Genomic DNA, 12,001 nt, shown 5'->3' on the forward strand with positions numbered 1-12,001 from the left:
GCCCACCCATAGTTTGATTTTTCATTATATTTACCAAACTCTTTTTATGCCTATTTTATGCATGTGTTAGTTTCAAGGAGATTGGGTTTATAATTATGAAATTATTTCATGACTTGGATTACATGTATAGCAACAAAGAATTACTTAGTTTATTATATTTCACTTGTTGATTATTGATTATGATTACTGTAGTGCTTGCCCTTAGTTCACATTTTTGCTATCATTGTCGAACTCTTTTAGGGCTGGTTTTATGTTGATGATTAATAGTGACATTGTTTTGAGATTATTAGATATTGTTTTACATTCAGTTTATTATATGATGAGATTACTTGGTACTTTATAGTTCGTGTATGTATGATGATTATTTTAGTGTTTGTAGTTGTTGATGATAATTAGTTAGATGATTTATTATCATATGTGTTTTCTTATGGATACTTACCCCATACTTGCATGTGTATGGTGTGTGTGTTTGTTTCCTTTCTGTATGACATTTTTGATGTGGTTAAGGAAGGGAGTCGTAGTCACCTGCTAGTCAGGATCTACATGATGCACCACTTCCTACCATTGCATATTTAGCTTAGTATATATTGTGCTTGTACATGCATGGATTTTATGCAGGTTGCAAGTATTGGGTATCGACTTCCTTGAATTGCCAAGATAGGTACCCTATCGCATTATCTCAATGGTAAGAGAGGGGAGATAAATTCTCAAGTCCAAATCCCAATCCTTTAAGCCATTTTTCCTAATTGAAAATTAGGACCAGTATCTAAGTCGAGTACCCTCTGAATGCATCAGATGATTTAATTCATGATATTAACCCTTTTGGTTTGATTTTGTATGTGTCTTGCTATGATGGGTTTTTGTATTTTAATTTATGAGTCTTTAGTGTATTTTCTATTAATTAAGCCTAATTAAAAGATTTAATTTAATGAAAAATTAAAATGATATTTTAATATTTAATTTAATTTAATTAATTGGAAAATTAATTAAATAAAAAGAATTAAATTTGAAGATAAAAGTTATAAGTTTAGATTTGGAATGTGATAATATTTACTTAATTTAATACTAATATATTTAGAGTACATTTTTAAATAAATTCTAAATAATATTATTATTTAAGTTAATAAATATTTTATCAATTAAGTTTCAAAAATAAATTTAAAAGTGGAAAAGATATTAAAATTATTAAAAGATTCTAGATCACATGATGCATGTATGTGATTAAAGTATATTAAGATAAAACAAGTGGATTTAATAAAGTGAGTGCATGAGATTTAAAATTAATAAATTAATTTTAAAAAGAGTCAAGTGATTATTAAAATTAAGGTGTATTATTTTAATATTTATTCACATAGGAGTATGTGAACTCTTGTAAGTTGTCATGTGGACAACATAAGAGTTTGCACTCTAATTATGCACGTGTTGTCTACACTTAGGAGTTAGCATATTATTTGAGCACATGGTGTCTACAACATTCTAGACACCTTATCATGTCTATCTTCTTTTCATGGAAGTTACATGCTTAGTTGTCATGCTTATCTATTAGTTCTTTCTAAACAGATTCTAAATGCATCTTAGAGGCCTTTATATAGAGACTCTCCTAGTGTATATGGACATCCTCAAATGCTTCTACAAGAACTTCTAGTCATTTGGGGGTTTTGGTTCTTGGAGGAATTGCAAATGTTGGAGAAGGAAGGAATTTTTAGAAAGAAGAAGGTTCTACGAGGAGGAGCTTCTCTACAATCTTCTGAGGCATAGCGAATTAGCTTCTCTACCAACATGGGCTCACACTAAGCAAAAATTGAAAAAATGTTATGTTTGCCACCCTAATCTTATTGTTACCGCGCAAACCAGAAGACTCGTGCATTGGGGACTCCTTCTTTTTGCAATTCTGGGAAGATGGGTTTAGTTGAGATTTATTATCTAATATTTCTACATTCTGGAGTGGGTCGAAGGAGTTAGATCATTTCCTTGATTGCCTGCCTCCATTGCACATAAGAAACCTAGTTGGGGGATTATTCCTTTTCCCACTAAGGAAATTTAATCTTCTCTTCCTGGATCTATAAGAGCAGACTTCAGCCCACCTATCTTTCAAGCACATTACTTTCTGGATGCAAATGCAAAGGTTGATAGAAGGACAAGGCTTATGCCAAAAGTAAATGCATTGCCGATAATACCTTGGTAGATTTGAGAGAAATCTACAATTTATTGGATTCACAAAGTTAGCAGGAGTAAAATATTTTCAAAGAAGTATTGAGATTTATGTCACCCGTTTGCTTAAGCTTGAAAGCGATTTTGTTAGACTTTAAAGTGCATGCCAAAAATTGGCAATCCAATGTTTGATTAAGAGTAGATCACAATACTTAGACTGCAATGCCAATATGTTCACGTGAAAGTTAGCTCAGATTGTATCAATGAGTCCCGATTCAGAGCAATGTATACAATGGTTGACTAGGGAACTTGGCTTTTAGATGTAAATGTGTGAAATGACTCCAATGTAGCAAGGTGATAATTGTTTGATGTCATAGATTATGGCATGGATTTGAATGTCTCGTGGATCTCCAATTAAATGTTCCTTGTGTGTTTCACTGAACCATTTTCTACCACTGCAATTTGTGGCCAGGAGTACGTGGCAAAAGGGTTTAATAGCGTCACATTGAAAGAGATTTCAGAAAGAAGGAGACGTGAAAGGATCAAATAACAGTTGGAAACGTTGAAGAGTCTCCTTCCCAGCATTACAAAGGCAAGTTGAAGTTTTGTTTTATAGATTGACATTTCTTGCCTTGTTTTGAATATATTTATATGCACCCTATACAATGTTTGCCTTTTTTTGTACTAGACATTTCTCATTTGCTTGAACCTTGAATCATGGAGTTCTTCCTTCAAGTGATCTTTATGCTCAATACCCTAACAAAGTGGTGAGGGAGTTTTATAGTGGTCATCTACTAAACTATTTTAGCTAGGGATATGATGAAATTTGCATGGGCAAAAATACCATAAAACATTAAAGTGACACATCATGCATTTAAATTTTAAAAATTTCTTAAGTTCATAAAGATTTTAGTCAATATTTTATATTGTTTGATGTGTAGATTTTCATTTGAGATATATAGTACCACAAGCATAGCCCACTTGTGCCAAGTGCTGCAGTAAAAAACATATAACAAAATCCCAAATGAAGAGAAGAGATATTTCTTCTGATTTGTCTCCTTTCCCTCCCGCTTGTCTAACAATAGCTACAACCAATCATCAGCTAAGAACATATATATAGAGCTAGTGATGTCCACCCCCACTGTAGTAGTGAGGCCTTATTTTTCAGCATGAAGCAAGTGAAGATTCCCAGTTATTGAGTGCATAACCCTACCACAAACTTGGCCACATCATCAAATCTTTGTTCAATAATCTTTTACCTCTCCTGTAGTTTCTTAAAGCTTCTCTAGGGTGAGATAGTTCTCTTCTTATTTCTGGTTTTCACCTTCAGGAGTCACTTGGGTGTCCTTGACCTAACACTGCTTGTCTTTTTCCTACTGACATGGAGGCGAAGTGAAGGTCTCTCCCTTTTCTCCCACCCATTTTTAATTATCAAGATTATTTGTAAGTTTTATGAAGACCCACAATAATAGAAAAAATGCACTGACACTTACTTGGAATCCAAGCATTCAACATCGAGTGGAAGATGGACCAGACTTCTTTTGCAAGAAAATGATCAACACTATATAATTAGAGAAAGTGAGAGTCCTTGCATGTTTTTAATAGGTACTCTGTGTCAAGTTCTCTATCTACCATTGTATTGGACATGGAAATCAAGGTGTGCCTTAAAGAAAAAACAAATCTTTTCCCTTCTCAAAAATAGACCAAATTGAACTCTCCATTAATCTCAAGTACTGAGAATAATACTTAATTGTCTGTGAGATACCTATTAGATTGGTGCCTAGACAAGAAAATTTTAAAAAGTACTCTCATTCAGCTGGTCCATTAATCAGTGTAAAATGTAGTGTGCCAACCACATTTTTCCCAGTTGGAACATGGCAATACAACAGCGCACACTTCCCATAATTTCTATGAACTTATCAATCATTCACAGGTCCGTATAAAAAATGTTATATTCTTGTTTGGAATTCAAGCATTCATTATGGATAGAAAGATAGAGTAGACTTATCTTGCAAAAAGAAATTAAAAATTACATGATAAGCACAGTAACTTTTTTGACCAGAAAGCATTGAGATCAGTTATGAGTTACTTTATAGAGCAAAAAATCATCACACCACCAAGCATTGCAAACCATCAGAAATAAGTTGGATAGGGGAAAGCAAAAATGTACAATCTTTGATAACATCTTAATGTTTTTAGGAAATCAGAAGCAAAAAATATTTTGAGCCATAAGGAAATGCAAATGAATACACAAATCAAATACTTTGGCCCCTATAATTTGATTATAAGATTACACAAATAAAAGCAATGTATTTTTTTAATATTTGTAAGTAGTGCAACTACTTATGTGCTTCCTTTTAATTTACTTTTTATACATAAAACTAATTACATTTTAAACATTCTGTGATGTTTATCTAATAGAATGTACAATATGTTCAAGCATATATTTTCCTATCTCTTTATAACAAGACATTAGACTATTAATATGATTGTGACAAATTTGGAACATTATTTGAAGAGGATTATATTCTATGAGATAGTTTTGGAAGGATGATATGATGGACTAGAGGAAGAAAGTGATTTATTATTTTATTTAGGATTTTATTATTTGGATGAAAAATCAGAGGATGATTTAAAGTATTGACACAGAAAATACAATACAATTGAAACATTGATTCAAAAAGTTCTCATTCACAACCCCTATAATATCCTAGTTATCTAATAGGGCTTTAGATAGTTATTAAAAAAAAATCTTCTTTTCAAGCTCTCTATTATTCTAATGATGGATTCTCAATTTATGCCAGTGCAATACAAGCATCTGATTTGAAATGTCAATGCAAAAAAATTCTTCTCCCTTAACTCTCTATTATACTGACGATAGAATGTGATTTAAAATGTCAATCTAGAAATGTTTATCTCTGACTCTATATTATACTAATGACAAAATGGGATTTGAAATGTTGATGTAAAAAAATTCTTCTATTCTAACTCTGTATCTTGATGATAGAATCTAAGACAACAAATTACACATTACTTCATTTTATGTTGCATGAAAGTTGGCCCTACATAAGTGCATTTAGAACTTTTTTGTGATACTGTACAAAATCTGCAATATAGTTACTCCTCTATTTGAGAAGTATTTTCAGAAATCAAAGGTGTTGTTGATGTGGTGACTATGATGAGGGTGCAATAATAATGTGTGGAGCTTGACCAAAGACCAATTTTGCATATAATAATATGAACCATCATCTTCTATTATTTAAGCAGCGCCGAAGGCCAAGCTTGGAGGGATTTATGTTGCTTCACTAATGTTAGAGTAGAATGAGAGTTCTAAAGAAGTATTAGCCACAGATCAAGTTGATAGTGCTAATAGATTTACAATAGTTATTCCAGAAAACAAAATTTTGGAAGCTACAGTTAGTTCATATTTAAATCTCCAGATCTCCCCAAGCTCATCAAGCTCATTAAAAATAAGAGTATTTGGATATCGTGTCTCACCACTACAAACCATTATAATTTTGTTGTTGTACATTAAAATTCCCAAGATCTGATGTAGTTTACCTTGCGTCCTTGGTAGAACCTAGAGATACTTGATATTTCCATCTCTATTCAAATCACAGACAAAGACATATGTCCCATCTTTAGAAACCCAATAGATTTTCTGGTTCTGTATGAAAATACTTGTAAAAAGCCAATTGGCATATAGTCATAAGACCTTCTTTTCTCGAAGGGAGCATCTCTTATTTCCCTTCTCTTATTCACAGATTTATAAATCAGAACAACAAATTTCTTACTTCTGACAAGGTAAAGATTTCCAATTATAAGGGTTACCTGATAGGTTTTTGTCTTGGGATCACAGTTGAGATGAACAACCACATCATCATTATAATCTCTTATGTAATATGAAAGTTTGGTTTCTCTATTCAGTCTTACATCTTCAATATAATGGGACTGCATAGTCAGTGGATTGACCACTTGAAGGTTCCCATTTCTCTTACAGCTATATGCCAAGAGGCCTCCATCTCCAGCTCTTAGAAACCACTGCAAGTCACTACATCTCCAGTCTTCATTAAATATCTGCTTGTACCTTCATCTTCTATTGACATCATAGAAAACAAGACCTTTGGAAGATCTAATGGTTTTGTCATAAAGTTCCATCACTAGCCACCTTTGTGCATTGCCCTGCTCCCATAGATTGTGAAAGTAAGTAGATCCAAAAATAGTATGTTGCTATGAAGTAGAAACTATTTGCATTTGAAACAGTGTGGAGAGGAAGTTTGCAAAATATCAAGGTCAATATTTCCTCTAGAATATGACATGGAAAAAAAAATTCTTCCCTTCCTTCTGCTCTTTTGTTTGATCCATCATCACTACTTGATGAAGCCTCCCCTCTATTTTCTATAGCATTGGCCTCATCTATGAAATCTGTATGCTTACTGGTTCCATCTTCAATGTATGAGCCTTCTTCAAGGGTAAGCCAATTGGCATATGGTTCAGTTGATCCAAAGTCACCTTCATTTGGTGCAGCCATTGCCTTAGCTTTGCTGTATGGAGACTTGCTTAAGCCTTCGCCACTCCCCTCATTCACTTAACTCGAAATGTTATCCAAGCATATTTTCTTCTTCTTAATATTTTGGATGAACCTTGAATCATCAAGTTCTTCCTTCGAAGCCATCTTTGCACTCAATACCCTAACAAAGTGGTAAATGGACTTTATGAGGCATTTATGTTACAGTGATATCATTTCACTTAAATGACAAAATTTTCATTCTTTTATTTATTTTTGTACAAATATTTGTTTTAGAGGACATTTTTCAAACTTCATTTGAGGTTCAATGTGAGATTTTTTGGGAAGAAGCTATGTTAAAATGTTTTCTCAATGCTTCCACATTGTTCCATCATTTTTTTCATAATAACAATCGTGGATCTTAGGTTCATACAAAATTTCTAGATTCAAAAGAGGATGCATGGCAACATATTTTTTTGTGTCTTGGTAGACCTGGAAGCACCTACTAGGATGTCAAGGTAAATGATGAACACCGGAGGCCTACTCTAAAAGTGGATCTCTCCTCTTTAAGAGTGGTCTTAGTCAATAATTCCATATGAATATGTTTTATTTGATTTAATTAATTTATCACTAGTATCAACATGATACCTTCATATCATTTGACTTCTTAATGTGATTCCTTATCTTCTAATTCCTCATATTGGTGCACATCAAACTACAATATTTGCCAATATCTTTCTTAATATAGTAATGGATGACTAAGATCCCAGATAGCAATGGATGACCAAGTTGTTACAGCGAGTATCCACCAATTAGTGCCAAGACTTTTGAGTGCTCTTAAAGGATTTTGATGTGCCTTGTTCTTACTGACTTGCTATGCCCAATTCAGGCAATATGATTGACATAAGAAAGTAATGCCTAGCTTAAGATGGCTAGAAGTACGAACTACATAGCTATTTATACCATCAATTGAACATGTGGAAATTATACATACCAAACATCGATGCCTTCTAGAAATTATAGGTTCATTTTAGTTACATTTGAAAACATTAATCAAGAAAAACCATATGTGCAGATATAAACATTAATCACAACATGTCCAATTTATTTGCAGATATATTTTCCTATGAAGAAAGACCACGCTTGACAATATGAATGCTGAACAAAATGAGACAATGGTTGCATTGTGGGCTCAGCTCCGAAGAAAACCTAATAAATGTTATTGTCCTTGCAAGAAATGTAAAGGCTTAAAGACTCAAAGAATTCTAATCACAACAGCCCAGAGTCATTGTAGGCAACATGGTCATGTTGAAGGGGGCCATGATTTTCATCCATTGTTGGATGTGAATTTCCTTTTGGAGGAACATGGAGGTGTGAATATCCAAGCTGAGGATAACACTCTCATGGAAGAAGATGATAATGTGCTAGAGGACATGATTGAAGAAGATGGTATTGGGGCAGGTGATGAAGAGGCTCACAATGATGGTACTAGCGAATCTGATAATGATGATGAAGATGGTCTTGATATACCTTTACTTGAGAAGGCACACGAGCCCTTATACGAAGGCTCCCAAACAACTCTACTCTCAGCTATAGTGTTGTTGGTGAACTTAAAGGTTATGAATGGTATATCCAATGTAGCAATGTCACGTATGCTAAGGTATGTCATTTTTGTCATCTTCAATGTTAGCATACAATTACTATTCATTATATTAACAATGCATATTTGTTGTTGTAGGTTGATTAGTGAGTTTTTGTTACCACCATCAAACATTTTGCCTCGTTTGTACTGAGAATTATCTAACATTATGGATCAGATTGGAATGAAGTATCAAACAATACATGCATGTCCCAATGATCACATTCTATATCATAAACAATATGAATTTGTAGCAGAATGCCCTGATTGTCATAGTAGTAGATATCGGTCAGATCAAATAACAAAAAAAGTGCCTCACAAGGTTCTTCGGTACATTCCCATTATTCCATGTCTTCAACGGTTATTCGGGTGGGCTACCTTGGCACAATTTATGGATTACCATGCATCCAATAGAAGTCAGGATGACATTATGTGAATGCCTGCCGATGGTTTTGCATTTAAAGAGATAGAAGAAACATGGTCACACTTTAAAGAAGAACCTCATAATTTGAAGCTTTCATTGGCAGCGGACGGTGTCAATCCATATGGAGATATGAGATCTGTTTACTTAGTGTGGCCTATTTTTGTTATTAATAATAAAATTCCTCCTTGGATGTCCATAAAGAGGGAGCACATAATGTTGTCAATGATTGTGCCAGGTATTTTTATCATTTTATAGTTATCTAAATTAATTTATAAATAGTGCATGAAAATGGTCATAATAATAATGTAATGTTTATGTTCATTCAATTGCTAGGTAAATACCAAGTGAAAGATATGAATGTGTATATTGAGCCCCTAATTGATGAGTTGTTGAAGTTATGGAATGGCATCACTATGTATGACATCTCTAGATCGATAGGACATCGATAATTTCAATTCCATGCAATGCTTGTATGGACAATACATGATGCCCCTGGGTTAACTCATTTTTGTGGTATGTTATATTGTTAATATCACATATTTTTGGTCTGTTATAGTGCTTACACATTACTATCAAATGTTTAAGTTATGCATGATAATTGTACATGATCCACTTCTACATGATCTTGTAGGTCTTCAGACAAAGAGAAAATTCGCATGTCCAGTTTGTGGTTCAAAGATGAAATCTCGTCATTCAAGAACTTTAAGAAAGCAGGTGTTTGATGAGTTTAGACACTTTCTCCACAATAATCATAGGTATCGAATTGCCGAAAAACATCGTTTCAATGGGAAAGAAGAGACATCATCAAGGCCACGAAGAATGACACCTCATTTATCGAAGTTGGAATATGATCGACTAAATTGTCGAGGTAATATCCAATTTGTCGTCCGAAGTTTAAAATTTGTATTTTGATATTGTCTTATATTTACTAATGTTGTAATTGATGCTTGTGAAGGTCTTCAAGGCATCAATGACCAACTTCCTAGAGGAATGAAAAGTTATCCTACTCAATTTAGTAGGTTATCGTACTACAACGACCTCCCAATTGCGCATTTGTTTGATGCTATGCATATTGGAAAGAATGTAATAGAGACACTATGGAAAATGTTGGATGGAAGCGTGATAGAGAACAAATTGCCAAAATTTGTATTGACATTCATGAATCCAATCATGCACTAAAAGTTTCCATTGAATCAAATAGCAATGAAGACTACATAAATACAAGCGCCCTTCCTTGGTTATTAACAGAGCAATAGAGTGATGCATTAAAAGAAGTCATAAAAAAAACAAAATTTCCAATAGGATTTGCTGCAAATATAAGCACTCTTCTATCAAAGAAAGGTGATTTTGGGCCTGGGTTGAAAACACATGATTGGCATACCTTCGTCAAGGTAAGTCATGTTCTCTATTTACAGTATATTTGTAAGATTGAATGTACTACCTATTGCATTATTTAATAATATATTGAAATGATCATTTTTAATGATTGCAGTTTGTCCTACCTCTATCCCTTCCACAACAGTTTGACAACAGTATTAAACAAGTTATATATGATCTTGGAAAATACACGAGGTTAGAAGTGTTTTTTCTTAGATTTGTAGCTTTCTTTTAAATCTATTGTATAATTTTATTTGAAATTTTGTTTATGTGGTCTTGTGTGTTGAATCTCTTTTAGGCGGTTATCATCTAAAGAAATTGACAAAAAAGATATAAAATACTGGAAGAGAAAAATTCTACAGCTTATGTGTGAAATGCAAAAGTGTTTACCTCCAACCTTTTTCAATGCTTAAGAACACTACCTCATACATCAAGTTGAGGAGATTGAATTGTGTGGACCTGTACAAGCTAGATCAATGTGGATGGTTGAGAGGCACTTGAAATTTATAAAGGGCTTGGTTCGACAAAGAGTACATCCTAACGGTTCTATGATAGAGGGATATATGATATACCAGACCATGGTGTACATTACTGAATATCTTCCAAAGTTTGCAGAAAATATCCATGTAGATCGCATTTGGGATCCCAACTCTAATGACAAATTTGAAGGGGAGTACCTGAGGGGGAAAGGTAGATTGAGGAGGGTGAGAGGTAATTATAAGTTTTTTTTTTTTTTTTAGTTTAATAATTATTATTCATCATCAATATATATAAGTTTTTTCTAACTAGTGTAATTGTCTTCTTTAGTTGGTCGTGAGTGGGATGCACTACACTTGTATATTGCAAACAATCTTGATTGGATGACAGTATGGATTGAGCAGTCTCAAGAAAATGGTCGCTCATTAACATGGGATGGTGTTGTATCATTCATTAAAGAAGCTCATCGTAATGGAGATCCCAATGTTACACAAATGGTACTTGATCTAATATATAGCCTCAGAGATACAAAGGTACGCATAAGATTACTAATCATCACACATAAGTTTAATATCAACTTACAGATCGATGCAAATAATCTTGACATGTTTGAATAATTGCAAGTCAAACACCACAAAGCTATGTACTACCATGGCTATAAATTTTGCACAAAAAAGTCAGATGAAACGAAGAAAACATGTGATTCCGAGATAAGTGCTGTCTTCGCGGTCACCAATATTTCATCTAGAACTGACATACATCCTCAACGATCTAAAAATTGATACTATGGAATTTTGGATGATATAGTTGAGTGTGACTTTAATTCATTCAAAATAGTTCTATTTTTCGTCAACTGGTTCAGGTTACGACTAAATTGAAATGATCCTGATAGGACTATTATTGAACATGATAGTGGATTTACTATGATTAATACAAGGTCATTTGAGCCAGTCGAAGATGAGCCCTATGTTCTTCCAAACCAGTGCGAGCAAGTGTTTTATTTTGGTGTTCCACAAAAACTAGGTTGGTCATTTGTTGTTAGACATGACCCAAGATGAAGGCCGATAAAGTATAATGTGATCGAAGAAGAAGAAATTGAAGAAGCAGAAGAGGAAGTAAATGATTATCAGGAACAACAGTTACCCAGTGGTGAAGATGAAGAAGATAGTGATGATTTTGGTCATGCTGACGATAATGGTGATAATGATGATGATGATGATGTTGATGATGATCATGATCATGGCGATGATGGTCATGATGATGATGGTGATGAAGATGATGATGATGGCGATGAAGATGGTGATGATGGCGAAGAAGATGGTGGTGGTGACGACAATGATCAAAGTGACAAGTACGATGATGGTGATGATGATGATGATGATGATGATATGGATGAAGATCATGATGATCAATGAAATGTCTAGCT

This window comes from Cupressus sempervirens, chromosome 5, assembly GCF_028749045.1.
Source record: "Cupressus sempervirens isolate cs-2001-9-10 chromosome 5, ASM2874904v1, whole genome shotgun sequence".
Classification (NCBI taxonomy): Eukaryota; Viridiplantae; Streptophyta; class Pinopsida; order Cupressales; family Cupressaceae; genus Cupressus; species Cupressus sempervirens.